The sequence below is a fragment of the Corvus kubaryi genome, unplaced genomic scaffold (genome assembly GCF_017639235.1).
Source record: "Corvus kubaryi isolate FWS band 111438036 unplaced genomic scaffold, C.kubaryi_AGA036_p1.0 68, whole genome shotgun sequence".
Taxonomy (NCBI): Eukaryota; Metazoa; Chordata; class Aves; order Passeriformes; family Corvidae; genus Corvus; species Corvus kubaryi.
In genome coordinates this window covers 17,168,467-17,193,355 of record NW_024582056.1, presented here as the reverse complement: position 1 = coordinate 17,193,355, position 24,889 = coordinate 17,168,467, and the positions used below count along the sequence as shown (strand labels likewise).

The window sequence follows — 24,889 nt, the reverse complement described above, 5'->3', positions numbered from 1 at the left end:
TTCTCTCAGAGTATATATATATTTCTAAATTTGGCCAAACCGGAACACAGGCCACAGACAGGACATGCCAGGAGAACACACTATGGAAGCCCGAATTACATTCATAATTTTCCTGGGAATGTGGTAGATAATCATCATGCAACAGGCCTTGAGGTCAGTAGTCCTAGATCAGTTCTATAGAGATTCTAGTGATGAGTACATGTGCAGACATTCACCAAATTCAGAAGTACTCATTCCTCTTTAATAACTGCAAATGTGATAAAACTAATATATGAAAGATTAGTTTTAGCCCCGTGGAATTTTCCTTAAAAAATACACTGGCTGAAATTTTTTACACATTTTAATTATCCATGTTTCCTTCAAGATAACGATGATGCTGATAATAATAACAACAACAACCCCCACCAGAAACAAGAAAAATCTATCAATTTTTTTTAAAAAAAATTAAGATGCATAGGGTTTAAGGAGAATTTTGCTAAGAACTGGCATTATTAACACACTTTAAAGCCTATGTATGTATGTAAAGTATTAAAAAGTCCTCAACAATTACAGGCTCTAAAGACCTTTTACTTCTCCCCTGCTAGGACATCGGTTCTGCCCTGTAACACCAGATCAAGCCTTTGGCAAACACCATAATCTTCATGTTAAAACTTGCTGGGTTTTTTTCTGCTCAGATTGAAAAGCTTTTGCAGAAACTCATTCCTCTAATAGCTAAAAACCTTTTCATTTGTTTCCTGTTTGTGCCCACTTTTTCTTTGTGCCAATGAGTCCCTTAGTTCATTCATCTCAAATGTTTACCTACTTAGTGTTATAACAAAGAATAATACTGTCTGCTCTTAGCCTTTGTCTTGCTAGCATAAGAAGCCAGGATCTTTATGTCGCTCCATAGAAAAGAGCTTTTTCCTTCCACTTAGCCTAATATCTCTGTAGGAAAAAACCAGTGCTTTTTATGAGGCCTTAAATGCATAACCTTCAAATTCTCACAGTAAAATTCCATTCTACTGGTATTACTTCATCCCTTAAGGTGATCCCCTTTTCCTCCTGTATTGTGATCTTTCTCTTTGTTCTTAATCGCTGCAAATTTAGAGTATCAAGCCATTTTTTCTTTCTCCCTCTCATAGATGTTTAGGACATTCCTTTGTAGTTTCTGGAATGATTTTAAGAGGCATTTATTCCTGCCAAAAGAAGCATGTAGGTACTTGCTAGAATTTTTAGCAGTACTTAGATACCTAACTTGGACTAAATTCTGTGACTGTTGTACTTTCGGATTCTCATTATGGGCATTCCAGCTTCTCTAGGTACTTAACACATCCTTCCAGTCTGACAGGTTGCAACTTGAAATTTCTCTACAAAAAAAGTTTTAGATGTTGATCTTCCACAGACCTAAACTATGAGAGCTCAGTGATCACTCACCTATATGAAAAGTTGATCCTGAACATCTGGAAAATCTTCTTTGTCTGAATACTTTCTGAAACACCTTTTCTTTTTTTAATTATACATTCAAGTACAATCTAGCAATTTTCCCTGTCTAGTGTGACCAAGTTATGAAACACACTAGTTATGAAACTAGTGTGTTTCATAACTTGGTCATCCAAGATTCAACATGTACCGTTTCCAAGTGATTAGGCTGTCGCATGCAGCTACCGAAAATACAGAAGTTACTTCTCTCTCCAACAATGTATGTGTTCTGAAGGAAAGCCTTTCCCTGACAACTGCAGCATGCAAAAGGGAGGCCTACCACAGACACTGCTCAGAAGCAAGAGGAGTCCTGACACCATGGGGACAACAACTTCTCCACAACTCGATGAAAGACTCTCTTCTCCCCTCTACATTCTCAGGATTTTTCTGTGAGACTAGAAATTGAGTGCCCTTGCTTTTAGGCATTGGAGTGGTACATCAATCTTACTCTTGCTAAATAGATTCTAGATTTAATATGAAGTATGACTTATTTTTTTTCTATCCAACAAACATGTACTTTTGTTTTCTTAAGAAAGAAGCTGCCTTAGTGGCCTCTAAATAGAAATATACTTAGTTAGCCTGTTCAAAATCCACAGAGAAAACAAAGACTGAAACATGGCAACTTGCATTACTATCACTACTTTTCTTCTCAGTACTATTCTTACTCTGATGGTCATGTTTCCATAAATGCTCAATTCTTCTTGAAGACTGGTAAAGTCTAAACTGCCACCAAAACTGCAGCTGTGATAAAATACTGGCTTTTCACCTACTTTGAATCTGCCATATGACAAATTATTCATATATTATTGTTCATCATCTGTTCTTTACTTAAAGCCAAAGTGCCCTATCAGTTATACTGACAAATTGCAGTCTTGAAATTATGCCAACTTTGAGTTTACCAGATAGATTTCTTTAAAGGCTCACTAACAGGTAGGTGCACGTGCAGGGATCAGACTTATACTCTTCCTTTTGGAAAAGTGAATTTCTTTGGCTTTTCATCTGGCTGATAAACCAAAATGGTTTCAACAAGGTTAACTCTTGGCTGGGAAGAGATGTTACTACCATGGTGCTTGTGCCTGTGTCAGAGTCATGGCATTTCTCATTCATAACAAGCCTTCAGCACCCTTCAAAGCAGGAATGAAGAATGTTTCTTCTATTTAATCGTATATCTGAGTTATTTTGTTGACTGTGGCTTTCACTGACAGGACTTTGAGAGGATGAGAGTGGTGGAGAGGGAGAAGCATACAAGGGAAACGTCTATTTCTTGTCTGTATTAACTATATTTGGTCTGCCACCTCATTTTGAAATTTGTAATTTTGTTTGTAAAACACTGATAAAGCCACAAAATGCCTTAGATACAAAGCAGAAAGAGGGAGAAAGTTTTATTGCAAAAATTTTCCCTTTTTTTTGTGCAATTTCCAAGGAAATTTTACTCAAACATCACGTTTATGTTTTGGGGTTTTTTTCTGGTAATCTAGTGCCAGTGCACTGGATTATCAGAAGTGCTATATACTTGACCTGGATTTTATTCCTTTTACTATTGTGTCAACCCCAGCGGCTTGAAGAAATAGAGTTTAAAAAAAAACAAACCAAAAAAATTCCCAGTACCAACCAAGCACACCAAACCAATCTAGGCTTTAATCTTTACAACTACAACTCACACAAGCAAGGGACAGTTGTGCCTGACCAGTGCCTAAATAAAGGCCTTCAAAGGAAGAAAAGTTAAAGTAGATGCATGTACCGTCATTATGCATCCCAAAGGAAATGTTCTTTGCTCTGAAGATTCTTCCTGCAGTTTTGGCAAAACTGCTTTTTCTCTGCCTCTCTGTTTCCTCATTAAAACAAAAAATAAACCTGGTTTTCAACTGCCCCCTTCAATTTTAGTGAAAAATGAATAGATCACATAGGTAGTGTACAGAAAACAGTAAGAAAACAGTATCTACAGTAACTCTGACTCTGCCACACTGGAGAAATGCTGCATGAATTTCAGATATCTAGTTTAGACTGACAAATGAGGCTTCCCCCTGGGGCCAGTGGAAATACGCAGGCTCCTCCAGATGATTTGGAACATTTTGTGTGGAGCTTCTCTCCCTCTTTTTTCCAAAGAGATAACCTAAATGTCAACAGTAGCAATTCTCTCTGTTTGTGTATGTATCACACAGCCCTTTCCTTATCAACCAGTTCCCGCTGATCATCACCAGTCGTGTGGCATAGCTTTCACAAAGGGCATCGCGCTCTGGTGATCAAGGAGCCTCCCTCCAGTAGGTCAACAAGGCAAGTCTGCAAAGGCAACTTGTCTTTGATATCACTGAAAGGAAAAGGATACAGACCTGCCACTAGCCTGCCCCTACTATGTAATTTAAAACAGAAGCAAACTAAAAAGCCCTGGGCTCAATCAATCTGTTTAAGTCTCTAGCTCAAAGGGGCCTGCAGCTCTGGGGAAGCTGTAAAGTTAAGAAAAAGTCTGATTACAGCTGCAGATACCATGAGCTGGGGCCTAATTTTAAGATCAGTACATCTCAAGCAAATAAAGGGACTCCTGAGAGCCCAGCATTTTTTTAAATAGAGCCATTAATTTAGATGCTTAATTATGAATTTGGAGTCTACCATGGGCACATGTTTCCAAATCTGCCAGAATGCAAACTTCTTCAGCATCTCTAATTCATTTTCTAAGGCTCCATAAGTGTGTGCAAAAGCGGATGACATAACAATTATGTTATTCAAACAAAATACTGCACACATGTAAATGAGCTTTGCCAAAACGGTAGGCAGATATTTGGAAAGTCAGAGCTTAAAATGCAACAGCACGACTCTGTCATTTATAAAAGGAATTTTCGTTTCCTATCATTATCCATGGTTACTTGCCAAGAGTCACTTGATAAAAATCTGAGGTACTAATGTATACATAGCTTGATTTAGAAAATTCAGCAAGTCATTAACCCTAAGCAATATATGCTTATCTTTGCGGGTGATGCTGTCAATGTTTAATTTCCTGTAGATCATAAATTCAATAGAGAGTTGACAGTGCTGCCTGGAGTAAGAAGGGAAAGAATTCCCTTTTAATATCTCATCCTATTGATTATTTTCTTTCCTAGTGAAGCTCTCTTTAAGCCATTTGGACAGTAGGATCATTCCTGCAAGTCACAAGAGACATATGATTCATCGTGGCCCTCCGAAAAAAATAAATGGGGGAAAGGAGGAAAGAGGGTTTTCTGTCCTTTCACCCCCACTTTCTTAGATTCCTTATTTGTTCAGGAAACGCTTTTCTCTAAAAAATCAGTTTACTCCTTTATGATTAATTAGTATTGTGGTATTATTAATGCAACATTTTGCATTCTTTGTTTATTCAGACTGTTATCCAAACAATCACTTCTACTCTGCCCGTTTCAATGGCTCCTTAAGTACGCAATAATATTATGTAAGACATGATCCTGTTTTCAAATAATCAGATGTCTACTACCAACATGAGGAAAAATCCAACAGATGGTGCCTGAGCAAAAGTCTTTGGTGGTGAACAGAAGTCACTCCATTGACTCAACCCCCAGGAGGCATGAGCTGCAGTCTCCTATCAAACATGAGCTCCACCAAAATATTAGGGAGTGGTGCATATGTCTGATGCTCCTCTGCTGGAGATCTTGAAATTGGCATATGGCTTAACTTTGACAGTGGATTCAAGTTTCACACAAAGTTATTTATGGATATCCTGTCAAGTCTGGCAACTTCTGAGCAAATAGCTTTAGAGTAACTTATTTTAGACTTTTAGACTAAACAATGTGCATCAGTCCTTTCAAATTCATATTCAACTGGGAACCGTATGGCTACTTTTAAGTTGATATATCTGTCAACAGAAAAGAAACATCAAATAAAAAATGCTGTGTTCAGAGAAGTATTGTCACATAAGAAGCATGTTTATATACCTAAGAGTAGTTTTTATTTAGCAACATATGTAGCTTTAACATTTATATAAAGCAGCACTACTACTGCTGCAGCCTACTTCAGTATTCAGTACACAAAAGATCTCACAGATTTTTGAGAGGCTCTGTTATGCTACAGCTCAGCATCGCTGATGTTCAAAGGCTTGCTGTTAAAGTAAAACTTCCTGGACAGCAACAGTCAGCTGCTCTCCATGGGAAAGGTCATACCCTGTAGCCTTATTAGTTGATGTTCTATATTCTTTTTGTTGTTTGAAACGAAAATCTTAGTAGAAATTCATTGAGAGGAAGTGTGGACCACTTTGTAGTTTGCTACAAAAGCCTACAATCTAATTATACTCCTGGGGAGAAAAACGTGTATTGTGAGCTTCAGTGGCAGGACAGCAGTGTTTAACCAAGAGCAGCTCTTACTGCCTCATCCCAGTCTGATTAGCAGTTCCAAAACTTTTAGACAGGATCAAGATTTTCACTGTAGGAACTGAACTGCCATAATGATCCAGCCTGAAGATGATATCCTGCAGGGAACCCCCAGATCTGCAGATCTTTTCTCTGGAGGTACATTTACCATGTACTCCTGACTAGAACCAGAGTCATCAAAACATCTTATTCAGGTGAATAAGCACCATGCCATGACTGTGTTTGGAATAAGTGGTTCTTACAGCATCAGAGCAATCACAGGATGCCTCTTGCAAATGAGCATCATCCTGGGTAGCTTTGCATGGATTTTGCATGGGTCTAGCCACTCCAGTGCTATAACTGGAATACACTAACCACACTGATCAGAAAATTTTGACAAATGACATCCACATGTACAGCTAAAAAGAAAGAAAACTTTTAAAATATTACACCATTTAGTTGGGGTTTTTTTCCATCAGAACTCATAAAAAAATGTGCAAATGATCCATAGGAACCTAAAGAACAGAAAATCTGGAAGAAAAATTTCATTGACAGAAGAACATACTGAGAGGTTTTGTCCCTCAAAAAATTCAACTTCAACAAGACTTACACCTATTTTAAAAAAGGGTAGGATTCAAGAGTTAGTCTAAAAAGGAAGAACAAAATTTCAGGTTTCCAAAAAGCTCTTAAAGTAAGGCAAATGCTATTTATGTTACCTAGCTGTTGGAGTCAGGAAATGAAAACCATAAATCCCATCGCTGTAACAGCCGGCCAGTGGGGGAATCATCCCACTTAAAAACGTTTCTTGTAATCAAGCATATGCATGTTTAAGGACTGCAGATCTAGGGTCACTGCTTTCAAAGAAACAACAGAGCAAAGGGACTACACTCTGTGGGAACCCTCCAGCTTGGAATCGGCTGTGAAGCTGCCTGGAAATGAAGAACAGGGTATGTCAGCCAGAGAAATGTCTTTCTCTGAGGATTCTTCAGTAACAAGAAAAGCATCCATACAGGACTGGAAAAAAAGATTGATTGTTTAATCCCCATTCACCATTACTGCTATTCGCCCGCCCATGATGATGGTGGATTGTGTGTACTGCTCTCCTCAGAGACTCACCACAGACGGCCACCTGTGAAAGAGCTCTGCTCACTGCACAGGCCCCACTGCCTGGGTGAAGACAACAATAAGCTTCAAAATCCCAGAAGCTAGAGAAGATAACCTGTAGCATGACAGATCGCAAGGGCAAAGATTTACTGCCACAACAATGGAAATGCGTGCAGAAAGAGTGATAAAAATTAATGTAGAAGTGATGCTGCCCCTTGGTTTGTAAGAAAAGTCACATGCTTCATTTTTTAAAGTGATAGGTTAGGATATATCTTGCTGCATGACAATTTGTTTTGCTTGAGATGGATTTTTTTTTCTCCTGCTGTTTTTAAGACACTAAGGTATGAAAAATGGAAGTTACATCAGGAAAAACATCTTATCATTGCTCCTACAGCACTTCTGACAAGGGGATTTCAAAGCCTAAAACAGTTCTGCAAATCTAGAAGGGATGATCTACATTAACACAGAACAACAGAATAGTTCTTGTCAAAACCCCCACAAATTCTACATGATCTGTAACAGAAGGATTTAGGACAAAAAAACCCCTAGCTGACCCTAACTAAAAATAACACCGCTTGTCCACATCCACATAAAAGGATATAACAGGATTATTGTGTTCTCATATTATCTTGTCATTCTGTATGTCTCTTCATCAAGCCTGTGCAAAAAAGCTCCTTACAGACAGCTGTTTTGTAGATTGTGTGAATGTTGCAAGCAGAAGTAAGTAAACATAAAAATAAAATGAGGAATAGCTGTAGTCAAGAGAAAACGACTGTATTTTAACAGAATCTGTGTGCAACGCAATATGTTATATACTCAGTGGCCCACGCATCCACCCCTTTTTCTTTTGTATGGCTTCCAAAACTGACATTTTTGTATGTAAAAAGACAAGAATTCTCCTCATCCTGTGAAGAATAATTGCCTCTTCATAAAACTAAAGCAAAATTATGGCTCTCATATATTTTTTGTTAATTTTTGTGAGTGGTTTTATTATACCAGGGAGTGTTTTTCATCACAAAATGAATGAATTAATTAAATTTAAATTTTATGACTTTTTGTTAATACTATTTAAACTTGTTTATGTTTTATTTCTTTTGAAAGATTTTATTGCTAAAAGCAGTTGTCTGAACACCTTACTTTTTTTATGTCCCCTTATTTTAGTATCAACGTCACATTAGAAATGCACTCATTTACAAAAGAATTAATCCTCTAAGAATAAAATTGTTCTGAACTAGTAGTTTAATAGCTAAAAGGTCTGCAAATTACAACACACATGGGTCTCATCAACTATCAACAAAATTGATCTGACCCACTACTGCTTTAAACACTTCTGGAAAAGCTAGAACTCAACATGTCTAGGTATTGTTTGCTCCATATTAATAATCACCAAGAAACAAGTGAAATAAGAACTGAATTCCATCATATCCAAGGGATGGCAAGTTCCTCCTGCAATTAAATCAGTATTGTCGTTATTAATTGAATTTGAAAAAAAAATAGTTACTCTTTCTGTAAAGAATGCTGACTCTTCAGCCTACCAAAAATCCATTTTTTTTTAAATTTCAGAAAAACTGTAGCCCTTTCAACCCATTAACAAATTAGCATTGATTCACAGACACTGCTGAGCATAACCAAAAATTACTATATTTGAACATATTAAAAAATCAGCAAGCTATATTGCTATTACTGTGATGTTCAAATTTTTTAAAGTAGCAGAAGCTATTTAAACCATCTTCCTGTCTCCCCGCCATGGCTCTGTCTTCACAACATGTGAGGCCTGAAGTATGTCTGATGCTCACAAACTGCAATAAAGATGACATTATGAGATATATTCCCTGGGAGTAGATACTTGTGTCCCTCACACAAATTCCAGTAAATCTGTTTTTATACTTTCCTACTCTCCTAGATGGACAACTGAGTGGAAATGTCCCTGACAGAAATACGGGTTTCTATCTGTATGATTAACTAAATAAACATATTGAAATGTAGTAAAATCTCTCCACATGTTTTGCAAGAAAAAAATAGAATCAGTGAATTCTGAGCACTCCTTTTAGGACTTCTCTAGTACAAAAATAGCAGTGAAAGTCTAGGAAGGCTTTGAAAAGGAATTCTGCTTACTCAGTGCAATGCTTCTGGCTTGTCTAGGGGTACTGAAAAGAGGCAAGATACTGCAGAAATCTTTGACTCAGGGGCAAGCCAAGGTTTTTAGCAGAGCAGTTGGTATCTATTATTATAACCTCTCAGCATGCCCCCTCTGCTTATCCATGGACTTCAGGACTGCTGCACAGCTTCGACTTAATCCACAAAGGTTCCCGTGTGGCAGCAATTAAGTGACTCATGGGAAAGATCAGCACAAGATACAGAAGATGCAGGTTTAAAAAGGAAAATCCTCAATCACTGAGAGAACACATTTTATTTATGTCACCTAGAAGGTAAAAATGCCACAAACTAATTGCTTTTTTAAATTGTTGAGAAGATATAAATCAAGTATTTATCTTCCCATTGTACCTTGAAATGTAGATGTGTTTGTGACTGTGGTTGTTTACGAGACTACACCTGGATGAGCATAGCACTGAAGACCAGCCGTCATGAGCAGTCAGGAGTGATACATCTGCAGAACATTTGCAAAAAAAAAGTGGCCTCTGCTTCCTGAGGCTCATGTTTGATGGAGTTACCAAAATACCTCTTGAGAAAAGGCTACGATCATTCAAGCACCATGTTATTCTGAGTCACCGGGGTCTGCTCTGTGAAGGGATTTTAGACCAGAACCAACTAGTACTAGAAGACCAAGGGCTAGGACTTTTGTGTGTATCCCAGCAGCCCTGAACCTTGCCACCCTGAGAGATCAGCACAGCCAGCTCCCAGGTCTGCTGTCAGATAGCAGTGGGCCTCCCCAGCGTTGACGAGAAACAGTCCTTCCCACCCCAGATGACCACCTCAGGACAGCTAAATTCTGATAAACACCCTGCTGGTCAGAAGGAGGCTGAGGCATGTGTCTCCATCACTTTGAAGAGCCTCCTCCATGACTGCTTGATGAACAACAATTGCTCTGCTTCTTTGTTTTCAAAGGGCTCATCTGCACCTCCCTTAGACGTTTCTACAAGCTAAGCATTGAACTGGAGCTCCTAGGATCTTAAAGCTTTTCCACACATGTTTTACAAATTCAGTATTTGCATACTAAAAAAGAACATTTTCTCTCATGAATGGAAAAGCATTTCTACAGGAACACACATTGCTTCCTGCTGCTGTATGAAATATATCCTTAAGCACTTTAATAATACATTTGGTCTAGACATTTAATGGCTTTATGAAATCATCATAAAGGACTACTTTTCACAGGAGCAATTTGAAAGCAAACTAGTTTCAGATTGTACGTATTTCATAAATAATACATGTATTTTTTAAACTAAGTATGGCTGCTAGTGTTAGACAAATTTAATAAACCTTAATGGCCCTCCTCTTGGTATGACACTGATCTCAGCCCTAAATGAAGAGAGTTCATAACCTGCTTTGTCATTAGATTGGCATAGACTTCTGGCTACTCCTTTGCATCTACTATTAAGAAATCTCTTTGTCACGCACAAAGAGATGAAGTTTGACACCAAAATGCACCTAAGACATTAACTCAAGAGACATTATGTAAACCTATTAGTTGCTTTTTGTACATAATGCTTTTTATTTCATATCCAGCTTGGTCTTTTCCATTAACAAACCAAACCAAACCAAACCAACAAACCCAAAAATCTGAACTTCTAAATGTCTTATTTTGAAGAAGCTTCAGTTTTTGTGCTATTTACAGTGGTAGCTCTAATTGTGACTTTGCAATGCGGCCTGTAACTTTTCCAAATTTCCAGGTTATGTACGATAATTATCTGTTAAAGACAAAATAGCCCCCAAGTATCTTCTCTGAACAGATATAGAAGTGCTAAAATTCTCTATTCCTTCTCTACCCTCAAGTAATTTATTCAAATTTTAAAAGTACTTTATATTTCCAAAATATTTAACCCCTACTAATACCATAGAATATTCTCTTTAGGGTTTATGACAAATACCTTTTACTTGAAACACAGTGAATCCCAGTGAAAGTGATACAGAGCACCAACATAGAAGTTTTTCCTGTCTTAAAAAGGAATTTCTATTGAAAGACTCATTGGTCTCCATTTCACATATGGACTCCACAGATTTTCTGACCATCTTCCCCCAGTTCTGATGCAGACAGGAGTGGCATTACCAATTGTGCAGAGCAAAGAGAATGAAACAGAAGAACCAAAGTTTTAACAGGGACAAATTTCCTTTCCAATAAGGGATCTGCTGAAAAGATAGCTGAGTGAAACACCTAGCTCCTCCATTCTCCAAAGCAAATTGGCCACTGATCTTGAACACACACAAAACTCTTGAGAAGCACTTGAAAATGCCAGATGATGTCTTTAAACCATAAAGCAATTTGTATTTGCTAATATAAAGGTTGGCATGTCTAAAAAGGGCAAACTAATAAATTAGTTTTTAAAACCACTGCTAAAGTAGCTATTTACTGCAGTTCTGCAGAGCAGTGTCTTTGTAAGCACTTAAGAAAAGCCTTCTTCCCATGCTACCCATACATAACCAATTATCCACAGTGGGAGTGATGTGCATGCCCGAAAGGAAAAAAGCCCCTGAACATGGATTTCACAGTAATGACAGCACTGCATCAAAGTGGGCAGAAAAGTGCTGAATGGATTGTGGTAAATTTCTCACACCAGATGAATCCAAAGGTTGCTGTGCAGGACCAGAACCAGGATGAAAATTACAAGTCTTTTTTTTTCCAGTTTTCATGCTCAGTTGAGAAGCTCATTCAATTGTTTAACTTCTAAATGAGGTCCTATCTATGTGTTCCCTTAAATATCCTACCTGCAAGACATAATGAAAGACAAGGAAATTTGTCTCTTAAGAATAAAGACAAACCACCTCACTGTAATGTAAAAGATTTATAACAGACCGTTAAGAAGGCAGTGATAACAAACACTTTTCCAAGACACTTTTTCTGTGAATTCCCACAAGAATAGTAACTTCTTCAGCATTAAACGATACCTTAAACACTCAAACACCAGATTGTATCACAGAACTCTCCATGCACAAACACAAGAACAATCTCTCAATGGCACACAACAATTAGTTAATAGCCAATAGCAGAACTGAGCTGTTTCTTGCAGACATAGCAGTCAGCACTTATCTCAAGTCACCTTGTACTAGATTTCATGGAAAAAGAAAGGCAGAGAAAGAAAAGCTCTATTAAATCTCTTATACAGTCCCCAGAAAGTGTTAATAGGAAAATCTTCCCTTACATTTGTTTTGATCTTGAAAGAGATTCGGTGTAGCATGAGGGGGAAAAACAAGGCTTCTACTTTCCAGAGTAGTGTGACAGGAGAAGTGGTACCACTACAGCTGGACACCAGGCATAGCAGGATGTTGAAACCACTTGCACATTCAATCCCTTGCAATCCAGAGAGCAAAGCAAATGAGCTGTAGTACAGCTACTGGCAATTGCTGGTGCTTCTGCATCTCAAGAGATACCAGCTGAAGTGCGATACAGAACAGAGTCCTTCCCAGGTCCCCTGGGAGCTGAATGGATGACAGCAATTTCCAAGGATTTTGCACTCTGGCTTTGCTCCAAATTACATCAGAAATGAAACACTTCAAATAATCTTGGAAGGAAAATTCCATGTCTCCTTTGATTATTTGTTTATTCTTCGCACTTATTTCTAAATAAATCAAAATAGATAAAAAAATGAATCCAAAGGATCACTTCAAAACTAAGAATTAAAAAAGATGTATTCCAAAATATTAAAATGTGTTCTGTCTGACAGACTTTTTTATTTTTTTGAAGCAAAAGTCTACTGCAGTTGACCTGCTTTGTAAAGTATTTTGATTTCAACAGAGCTGCATTTTCCAGGAGAGCTTTCACACCCCCAAAATTTGTAGATTTCTTCCATCTGTCTCTCACTTAGCCAAGATACACATTTAAATTTTATTCATTTTTTATCTTCAGCTCATTATACAACCTCTGTCATTCCCCAACTGATTCTCACTTTCCCATTCCTCACCACCAATCTATTTATCTCTTGCTGTGTGAAAGTGCACAGGTACAGGGTCTGCTGGAGAGATACCACACCTTGGCCCAACAAATATTGCAATACATGTAGCACATTTACAGTTCTGCAAATGTCTTTTCAAGCAAATATCAAGGGTCTAGGTCAAATAACTACACTGCTTTATCAACACTGCATCTGACATAGTACAGGAGAAACCCCAGTGAATTAAGTTCCATGTGTACTGTCTACTGCTACATCCTGCTCTCCAGCTAGGTAATTTCATTCCTTCTCTGCTATTTATCCATCTGATCAAACTGCACCCTCCCAGATCTAGGCACAAAATGCGAATCTTTTCAGACAGCCACTGATATAAATCCGAACACTCAGTTTCTGAAGTCTCCCCCATCCCTGCAAGTGAGCAATGATTCTTCTGTGAGGGAAAGATCAGAGCACCGACTACACAAGAACTCAGATTTTTACTAACAGCACATGTGATCTGAATGTGGCACTGCCTGCCACTAACAGGAGTCTGTGTCTCTTGAGGTATCAGTTTCTGTGGAACTTCAGGAAATTACTTCCTGCTTCATCACAAAATCGCTAAGAAGTCACAGGAAGCATATAAAGTTAAGGACACCTGTGATACACAGAAAATGAATGACTAATACATGATGAATCACAGAAATAATGGTTGGGAAAAAACCCTGGATGTCATCTACTTTAACCTCCCACTCATGGCAAGGACTATCACTAACACAAGATAATGTCAACTGTGACTGTGCTTGGCTAACTCTAGAAAAACTCCAGGGACTGGCCGAAAAAAAAATGTAAAGAAAAAAAGAAATTGCCAGATGACAAAACCATCAGACAATTCAAAGTTTAAAAATGGACAAAATACAGAGCATAATAACATACATTTATGACAAATATACAATCACATTTGAAACAGCACTGCCAACATTTAAAATTAGGCTACTTGATCATCAGCACACCTGAAACCCAGCCGTCCAAAAACCAACAGGCTTCTAAAACATCTAAACCCAGGAAATGCCATGGAGGAAGGTGGAACGTGTCCAAGAAAATAACGAGAGCTATGAGAAGGAGACTGGGTGGCTTAGGTATGGCAAGATGATACATACCTCTTTCTATCTGGGTCACAGTTTAAAACCATATGAGCGTAAACGCATTCCTTGCTGTGGAATAAAGATGTGATAAAACAATCCTGAAACAGGCGAGCAGACCTTCCTTTCTTTTCATCTACCTTCAGAAATAATCCACCTCAAAGAATTCACTCTGTTATAGCTACACCAGTGCTTTGTGCATACAGCCAAGATACCAAAAAGTTCAGTCTGGAGTTACATCTTTCTTATATCTGCCTGGGAAATACTTCTCCTGGAAATAAAAGGAACTCTTTACCTCTGTATCTCAATCCACAGAAAGCGATCCAGATGGGAGGAGGAAAGACACCAAGAGCAGGATTTCTAGCTTGACATGTGTCTTCTCTTTGCTGTGGGATCCTGAATATGCAATTGTTCTTATGCACAATTCTCCCTTCCAATGCTCATTGCATTTCAGGGATGTTTAATTTGTTCACAGGTTTATCTATAGGAGAGTAGTAAGTGAAAAAAACCCCAGAACCAAGCTGTCCAGTGGCTACTCTTAGAAAATTTCTATAGGTAATTGTTGTATGTACATTTGACAGTGAATTGTAGATCCAGTGCAGAAAAATCTTTCATGAAAAATGCAAGTACATTTAGAAGTTTTGAAGATAGAAAAAAAAAAAAAATCTTATTTAAAAAAATTAAAACATACTGATTTTTTTTTTTATTTAGAGGTGCATCCAAGTATTGCGTCTTGCAAGAGATTTGAACCAGAGGTCCATGGTGTAGACTGAAGGTTCTTCAATAAACATTGCAATAGGCACTGTAGTTTGCAGGATCTACTATGTTCCAAAGCCTTCAAAATTCTTTTTATCAGGTTTGTTCCTCCTGTTTGGTCCCCACTCCTGATGAGAAATACTCAAACCTTTACATCAGCTTTTGTCTTAGAGTCCCAGCTCATCAGCCATATTAAAAAGAATTGGTGCCCACCCCATTTCTTAGCAGGCAGCAGCATCTTCTCCGGGTTTGGTGTTGCATGGACCTCAGGCTCATGGCTTATTTAGAGGACCAGCCTTGTGAGCATGTGGTGACACATGCCCATGGGGCTGGAAGGACAATTTCTTTCACTTAGGGCCATGAGGCACCAGCAAGGCATGCCTGGACAAAAGCTTGTAAAGCAGCTGGTGATCCTACCCTACCAATAGACCAAAGGTCATTGCTTTCATGGAAAAAAACCCCAACAAACCCAGCATGTTTTTAATAAAAATCAAGTCTTTTTAAGGGAGTAAGTAGAACTAACTTTCAAATAACAAAACAGAATCTAATAATATCATGAGCAATTGTCTTGAATGTGTTAGCACATAGGGTGTTTTGTTGTTTTTCACAGCATTTCTAAATGTATTCTGTTTTCTTCTGGTTAGAATAGAAATCTAAATCACAGGACTGGGAAGTGTGGATTGTATTACATCTGCAAGAATGCAGCCATGCTCTTCTGAATCATCTCCCAGCTTAAAAAAAAAGCTTTCAAATATATATATATATTAAATCGCCCTTAAGAAATGCTAACAGTAACCAATGTAAATGAAGAACTCTCCTGAAGACACTGAGTTGTAATGATATTTCATTTACATCTACAAATTAAATGCTGTTCTTCTCTCTAAACTTAAGTGTTATTATGCCTGACTACATTTTCAGATTTGTCCCTCTCTTTTGCTCCCCTATTGGACTGTCTGTTTTACAAATAGGTTTAAGCAAAAAACAGTTAACATTTCCATCACGTGGACATTCATCTCACTTAATTGTGTCGTGGTCAAACATTTCTGGTATGACTAAAATGTATATGGCTTTGCTTAGCAATGCAAACTTACTTGATCTGCTTGAGCACAGCCCAAGACATAATAGTGTTTTTGTTCTGCGCTTTTAGTGAAGACAAAAATTTAGACGGATTTAGGTCAAAGAAAAAAGAGAGTGCTAAAATGCTGTAGAGTTAAAATTCAGCTGCAAGACTAACAACACATTCTAATTAATTATAAACTTCATGAATACTGATTCAAAGATAATGCCAGTTGCCACAGCATTTGCAATGTTTTTCTTCAAAATAGTACCTCACTATTCTTGGTGCCTAATGCTGCAGTGAAATTTCCTGTTTATTTTACCTCCCTACATTTTTTCATTTTCTCTTTGCAACAGCAAGAAGGGAAATTTTCATTGTGGTGCTGTAAATATGTCCCATTTTCTGCTAGTCACAATGAAGTGGAATTCAAACATCAGGGGCTATAAACTGAAAATATTTATCCACTTCCTGTTCCATTACTACTACTACTAAATTCCAAAGTATTTTAACAACAGAGAGCCACTGCACATGCCAGCTTTTATAATGGTTCTCCCACAGAACATTTTCTTGTTCAAAATTAGTTAGTCAATGACTAGTCTCCACATTCCATTATATAAACTTCAGTTACACATAACCATAAAAACAATGGTGACAAAAAGCAAACTGAAAATATTTGCCTGACTTTTGGATCTGGGATTTGTTTGTGGGAGAAGGGAGATATACCATATATATAAGAAAAAAAGGTGGAAAGCAAAAGAAGAGTAAAAGAAGGTTGACTGAGGAAAAGTTTTTATTCAGAAGTTTTTCATGGAAAATACCAGCAGCATTGTTTTCAAAAAGAAAAGCAAAAAAACCATTAGGGAAATGGAAAAGATCTTGCTCTCTGTGATACTGTGAATCATACATCCTCCAGACGTCTCTGGGCAGCCAGGTTGCAAGCAAGTGGCACTTGGAACAGAACAGGAGGTAATAAACTGCATGGCTTATCGGCTTAGAAGCTAGCATGGAGTTAGTGCCCTGCTGTGGCCACAGGCAGGCAGCAGCAGAGGCAGGAGGAAAAGCACATCGAAAGAAGAGGAGCCAAGGGCAAGGCTTCAGCTCTAGGGAAAACCACGGGAGAGAGGAGCTATTGGTGAAACATGTGCTGGGACGCACTGCCTTCACCAAAGCAAGGATGACTGCGCTGCAGAGGAGACACTTTCTCTCTGCTCCTTGGGAAATGGTGAGTGCTACAAAATCAAAACTTACTTCTTGCCCTCATTACCCAAATGCACTCACTGATGGGCCAGATTTAGCCCAACCAGCCAATTAAAACATGTCTCCTGCAAAGCTCCAGCCATGGCATAGATTGTACCCAACCTCTAATGCCATGTTCCGCTGTTGCGGTGAGCAATGATCAGCTGAATCAAGTGGACCAAAAGGTCCATTGGTTTGATGCTTCCACAGCCCAAAAGCCTTGAGCATTCATAAGGCTGTGAAAAATACATAAATCCATGCCTTCCCATTGGCTACAGCCCTCCCCTCCCTTTATTTCTCATATTTGGTTGTATTTCCAAAGAGTTCTATGTTCTTTGGTTGTTAATTGGTCCTTGTTATTCCTCCCCACCTACCCCTTCTCCCATTTGCTGTAATTCCTTCTCCCTGCCTCGGTAACACCCCCTGGCTGATGTTCCAGTGGTTACTGTGTGTTTTCCACGCCCATATTGTAGAAGTACAACACCCCCTGCAAGCCAGGCGCCTTCGGCTTTCTCTGTGGATTTTTCTCCCCAATAAACCGTCTGCCCCCACGAAGAAGTCCTTCCACCTTTTTTCCTACCTCCTTCTCACACCTTTGCCACCGGTGGGCAAGGCGAACCTGACCCGAAGCTTCGCCTGCCCTCCTGCGCCGCGATTCGTCTTCCGTGCGCCCTTTGGAGCAGGCAGAGATTGCCCGGTGCCCGGGACAGCGTGCTAGCCGGCGGGGCACCGCAGCATTCTGCAAGTAGGAAATACATAGAAAATCGAAACCTACTTTATTCAAATACAATAAGTATTTAGAGGAAATAAAATACGAAAAAAGAGAATTGAATGTTGTTCTCCTCTCTTTCCCAAGGTACTCTTCCCCGAGGTATTTTTCAGATCTCTAAAGACACTCTCACACATGTGACATCAAGGACTGCTGCAAGCTCCTAATCAACCCAGCTGACACTGCTAATTTCTGGACAAATCAAGAGAGAGATAGATTTCATGGTATGTTGTACACCTAGCAAATTAAGTTGCTAGTGGTTACAGTAAAAGTACTAAATCCATGAGATGGGAAGGGGTTGGTATGAACTACACTGCACTGTGATGCTCCTGAGTTTCAAAAGTGTCACTGATAAGAGTTTCTCACAATGGCAGAAGAAGAAGTGCTCCAAATTAGTGTAAAAAACATCAGCAAGCAAAGAGATGGGAGATGAAGGATTAATGGGGGGCTATGGATAACACTCAGTCATTCATTTCAGCAGATTTCTAAGACTTCAGAAAAAGGATGGTATTGAAACTCCTAAATCAGTCAACAGCTCCATCCAATAATAAACCCCACAGAGGCTTCCTTCAAGAAAATACCATGATTTCTATGTCATTTAAAGCAGAGGACATCAGTAATACCTTGAGCACAGCAGGCAGGAAAAATGAGTTTGACAAAGCTTGTGTCATAGCTTCAAACAACTATTTAATAGTTAACTTTTGTACTCTTGACAAACAGGATCTCAACTTCCTCTGACAAGTCTTAGGTCCAGTATATAATTTTCAATATTTCTTACAAGAAGGTGAAAAAAAGAAAGAAGAAAATCAAACCAAAACCACGTGAAAAGAGTAACCCTATCTGCATTTGTTATGGGAGCCAATGCAGACCAACTCAGAGGTATTATTGGCTAGTCACATGAACAAGGTTAGTGCATCAGCTCATTTGTCATCACATTGTTCTACCCTCTGGTTCACCTAAAATACTGTTTCCAGGATGAGTCATTCCACCTAAAGTATTGCTTCACAGCACTTGGATCATAATTAGCAAAAGCTGATTTTAGCCAACAAACCCACCCTAGGTAACTGATACTGTCACTACATCCAATATGACAATAAAAGCATCATTACACATAAAAAAGAATTCATAAAAAGTCTTTTAAGGTAAAGACACTCTAGGTCTCTACACTTCATCTCAAATATCATACTTAGTTGGACCTGATGTCCTGTTGTATTTCCCTGCTATATGGTGAAAAACTTCTTTGGAGTCACTGGAATGGTGTCTGGTAGAACAAGACTAATGCAGTAGGGAGACAGGTTGTGAAACGTCAGGCGTGGTACCTGACCAGAAGTTAAATAAAAATGTTCTCAAGTACCCTAAAAGCCATATCCAACAGCTCTTCTTGAACTGCCAGTAAAATCTAGTCTTAGCATCTCTGTTACTGACACTGGTCTACTGAATCAAATGTAAACCGAAAGCAAGCATGCTGGTATTAATTATTCATGGTCAAAGTGGTGTCCTATTGTACTCTGTAACTATTGTACTGCCTAAAGGTTTGGGAAATGTAGATATGCAGAACAGCTATTTCTCCTTTGAACAGAGAATGGACATAAGTTCAGGACAGAATAATACCTAGCTGGACTACAAGGAGAAAGCAACTATTATTAAGCAAATAAGAACAGTAATAGTAGCAGAAAAAATCCCAAGAAAAAGCCCTTGATGCAGAATTGAGAAGGATTAGTTTGGGAAGAGAAAATCCAACTCATAATTGCATTCAGTCAAATTAGACTCTTCTTGGATGTTAAAAATTAGTTTATGAGCAGAAAAAATGTTACTCAAGCCAATGAAACATTTTGAAATGTTACTTCGTGAAAAAAACTCATGATTTCCATACCACCTTTCTTTTGACAGAAGCAGTTAACATACTTATCAACTTGACTGACAGTTCAGGACTGGACATGCAGCTTTGGTCCCCCACAAACCTGACCTATCTTGATTATAGAGGACTGAACATGTGAAAAAGCAAAAAAATTCCAAAAAACCCTACCCAAACAAAGCATCAAACCCCATCTGTATCTTCTACAGGTTACCTCAAAACATATTTAACCAGATGTTTGCTCAGCTGTGCTCTGCTTTATGATCCATTTTACCCTTCAAAGACTTCAAAACAAAAGCTTTAACCCTTCCCTTAAAAAAGTTTCAAAACTTCTAATGGATGTACACTATCTCAAGGTGCAAAAGTACTCATCAGCCTTGAATTTACAATAAATTTTCTTTTTACAAAATACTATGAAAGAACAAAGAGAAGCATTTATAGGTAATGTTAAGTAAGTATGTGATGTAGGTGTTATTTTCTTCTTATGTTTGTTTTACCAGGTAGAATAAATTCATGGTTCTTACGACCTACAATGAAAATACAGTGTGAAAGCACCAAATGAGAACCCACATGAATTTAATTAAATAATGCTGAATAATAATGATTGAGCAATAATTTTCTGAATAGAAATTACTATTTTAAAAGATTGTGCTGAATGTGTTGGAAAATAAAACTCTACAATATTAATGTAGAACTGAGGACTGAAATGCTGCCTTTCTTCTTTAATTTCCCCATTCAGTTTCTTAAACTTACTATAAATACTGACATAAATTTTGATTACTTAAGATCACATAATTTAAGCCACTCCCCCTAAAAATACATCATAGAATCATAGAAACATTTAGGCTGGAAAAGTCCCTTAAGATGATAGAATCCAACACTCAACCTAATACTTCCAAGTCCATCCCTAAGCAATGTCCCTCAGTGTCACATTAACATGACTTTTAAGTACCTCCAGGAATGGTGACTCAAGCACTTCCCTGGGCAGCCTGTTCCCAAGTGCTTCATAACCCTTTCAGTCATGAAAATGCCAATTACTGGTTTATTGCTAGAAAACTAAGATATGATGCTCATACAAAAAACAACCTGTAGCGAGGATAGAGCTCAGGCCAGTAATCACATCTGCCAAATTTCAGGGTCTGAACCATGAAACCATCTCTGGTTATTTATGATATATCCCTGACACACCCTCCCTCCACTAAAGAAGCAGAAGCACTGCCACTATTGTAATTCACTTCTAAAGATTTGTAATGTTGAAACATGATTCATGAAGAACTTCTCTACAGGTGGAAAGATTTAATGCTCTAGTGGTTAATTAGCATTGTCAATGACCTTAATTCAGTGAATCTTGGAACTGCTGACTGAAGTGCCTCACTTGATTGAAATACTCCTATTAGTTGTTTGGTCTATAGTAAGCCTTCCTTTCAGGTGAAACCAATTTGGAAGAGGAAAGAAAAATCTCATCACTTAAGATACTCATTGATTTGTTCATATTTACATACAAAACACACATAGGTTTCAGAGGAGACTCTAGATCCCAAACCAGAGTATGATTTGCTCAAGAACAGGGAGTCTTGAATGATGGATGAACAGGTGGGTTCATCGTTCAAAATGTTAGCATATTCCTGATGTCACCCGAAAGCTTGAAATTGCTGCCGTAAATGCTGAAGACCAGCATCTGTTTCAGTCTTGAACCCGAATATGGAACTCCTTGCCTGTGTAAGGATCAACATGTGGCAGAGATCACCATAGTTTTTTACCTGTCAGCACTTCAGTGTAGCAGCACAGCCATCCAAACATTTTTGTAGTAGGATAGAGAACTAGAGAATAATCTCACAAGTATGGCGATTTCAGAAAATTTCAGGGGAAATAACAAATGACCTCAAAGAGATCCCATCTTACCATCTGTAAACATAGGGATATAGAAGAAGTGAGCCACATGAACTCTGGCTTTACTGTTCCCTTTTCATTCTAGCATTATATGTTGATGCTCCAGAGAGGCCTCTGAGAACTGGGAAGGGATATTGGCCAAGAAGAGTTCACTGATTTAATAGCTAAGAGAAATTGCTTTCATGAAAACTTAACAGGTTGTTAAAGGGCTACCCTAGAGGGAAGTATCTGCCTCCTGAAGGTTTTCCTGGGTCTGCTTTTGCAGAATCAATCTGCAGCACATGATTTCATACCACCTGAGTTTGACTCCTCACTTTTATGTCCAGCTCTTTAGAAAAGCTCACCAGATTGAGCCCTGATCTTAGCCTGTGACACATGAAGAGGTTTTAGGTCTTAAGCTCCTTAGAAAAACTAAGCACATGCACTTAAAATCTCTGACACAAACACACATGCACACACCCCTCAACTGATTAACAACTTGCTCAAAACTGAAGCCTACTTGATGGCAAAATTTGCATGGCAAAAGGAAAGGTGAAAAAAGTCACCACTGAAATGTCAAATCTCTCTGTCACTCTCTATTTTAAGAAAATTTAAAGATTTTAATCATTCTGCTTACCTCTGTCAAGTCATACTGCACACAGATAATACAGGTTTACTCCCAGAAGTGATTTCACTGAGGAACTCAGAGTAGCTGATCAACATTTAAGAGAAGAGATTAATAACCTGAAGAGAAGCTGTCCCAAATGAGCAATCTCATCTGTTATCTTTCTCCACATACTTTTACTTACAAAACTGATAAGTTTCTGTAAAAAATAACAAGACCTATTCCATTGTATTTGGTTATTATCAATTACTATGCCCTAAGAGCATTTTATGGACAAGGAAATATACTATTTTTGCATAATTTGAATGGAATTTTCATGTGTTAATAAGACAAGATATTAATTTGAAGTCTCTATTTATTTCTGTACAACTGAACAGCCATTTACAAAGCACATACAAAGCCTTACTCAAACTACCATCTCAAGCATTTCCCATTTTCCACTTACTAGACATCTGACCCCTTAAGACAATGACAATCACATCAGAAATTTTTTTTATGTTCCTGAAGAAAAAAAGAGCAGAAGAAAAATCACAGACCTTTTCAAACTTAGCACTTGCCATACTGAAACACTGCAGACATTAGGTCTGGGCATGCCACCCTCCTGAGCACCTAGGACAAAAGCCTGTGGGCCTGGCTTGGGAAAATTCACCATGAATGAATAAATTCAGTATGAAGTCTTGGGATTTTTTGGTCTGTGTTTGAAAAAAAATTCTAGGCAGCTGTAAATTGACGATTCTAATGTTTGCTTCTGAGTAAAACTAACTGTGTTTCTAATGCAATGTTTAAACACCCAAATGTTGCATAAGCACAATTTTCACTTCAGGTTAAGCTACCTAGTGGGATGGTGATTTATTTTCCTTTGTAGATTTTCATTTCGGAACAAAATCCTTTTGTGTGATCTCTTCTTATTCAACTGCCTGCATCACTACCTACACAGTCCTCTATAAAGTTGCTAATGGAAATTGTCCCTCTTGGTTAGTCATGAGAACCTCAGGCAGCGTAATTTGCATAGATTTGGATGAATACAAGTAGGAGAAAGGGAAATACTCTCCAAATGCTGCCGGGCACTAAATAAAGGTGAATCAGTGATCCCCTCTCTGACAGTATGCCCTTAACACCAAACCTCCTCCAACATCTGTAACATCTTTCTCCAACATCTGTGTAAATGCGCCTGTTGCTTTCACTGGCTGTGGTCTTCTGAGGTGAACTGCCTCTGTCTTTTTACATGGCTTTTTACTTTTGTTCTTTGCCATCAGTGTGAACAGAATGAGCTCAAAGAATTGGACTCTTGTAAGGTCTCACTCTTTACCTACTAGGCAAGCAGACACTACAGACAGGCACATGGACAACCGCAGCACCGCACTTCAAATATCCCATTTCTCCCTCATAAATATAAGACGGGAAAACTGACTCAGAAACACAGACCTATTTCAGGATGATTGGTTTTAGGAGAAATGAAGCTTCAGTGAGTCCCATGAAAACACAATAACATGGAAAATGGAGCTCCCAGGAGGAAGCGGTGCAAGATAACGATTGTCTCTAGATGTATCAACAAAACCCCTTATGATTTTGGGCTATTTAAGGAGTATCTTTAATTGTATCATAATCTGGCATGCTTAAATCATTTGGCTGTGATGAAGCATTTCTCTGTGTTTTTCAGGGATTTTTTTCTGTTTATATACCCCAATAATTTTACGATGAATGCATGGGTGCCTAGATAACAAAATTAAAAATTTTAACAGTGAGTTGTTATTGTCAATTACCTTTCACTGATCGCTAAGGAGGGATGCCTGGGGGTCTGTAAGATCATAGCTGAATACCTTTATGATCCTTGCAACACTTATTATTATGTTCCTACAGAAATATTTCTTAGGTCTTTTCAGGATAAATTAAAACATTTCATTTACCAGGGGGCTATGGTTAGAGTTAGGGTTAGGGGTTAGGGGTTAGGGTTAGGATTAGGGGTTAGGATTAGGGTTAGGGGTTAGCTTTAGGGGTTAGGGTTAGGAGTTATGGTTAGGGTTGGGGTTAGGCTTAGGGGTTATGTTTATGGGCAGGGTTACAGGGTTAGCTTTAGGGTTATGATTACCATTATGATTCAGGTTAGCGTGTAGCGTTAGGGGTTAGGGTTAGGATTAGTATTAGGGTTTGGGTTTAGTGTTAACTGAGGGTAACTTTGTCTTTCTAAGGGTTAGGATTAGGGTTAGGTTTAGGGTTAGGATTAGCTTTAGCTTTTCACTGAGTATATCTTGGTCCATCTAATAACAGAATGGCCTCTTAAAGTTCCCAGCTCTCTACATTGATCAACAGGCGTACTTAAGGGAACTTCACAAGGTCTTCAAGAAGGGAAATGCTTGGTGTTTATAACTGATGGTTCTCCTGAGAGGCTTCTCATCCTAAAATGCCTATCTCACTGAGACTAAAAGGAGCCTTATTTTTATAGATGTTGATTCACCAAATAATATTTCAGTACAGTAGTTTCTTCAAGGTATAGGTACATCAGTTCAGGTGTGGTTATCAAAAGGGCAAGACTCAGATCCTTGATGGTACCCATGTGAAGATTCACAGAAAACACTGTGGAAGTTTGGTGCCTTTCAGAGACTGTACACATCTATTTTAGGTCACTCTAAAGGAGCAAGGATAAGAATT

At 38.4% G+C, this 24,889-nt stretch overlaps 1 protein-coding gene across 17 annotated transcripts in view; it reads right to left on the bottom strand.

The window, feature by feature from the left end:
- LOC121674511 (poly(rC)-binding protein 3-like) overlaps positions 1–24,889 on the bottom strand; it is a 520,331-nt gene that overhangs the window by 472,058 nt on the left and 23,384 nt on the right. For 2 of the 17 annotated variants that reach the window (XM_042048893.1, XM_042048898.1), the window contains exon 2: positions 17,703–17,861. The exons of the other annotated variants lie outside the window; for them this stretch is intronic. The gene's annotated coding sequence lies outside the window, so the exon portion shown is untranslated. The remainder of the gene's footprint in view (positions 1–17,702; positions 17,862–24,889) is intronic. 17 annotated transcript variants of the gene reach the window in all.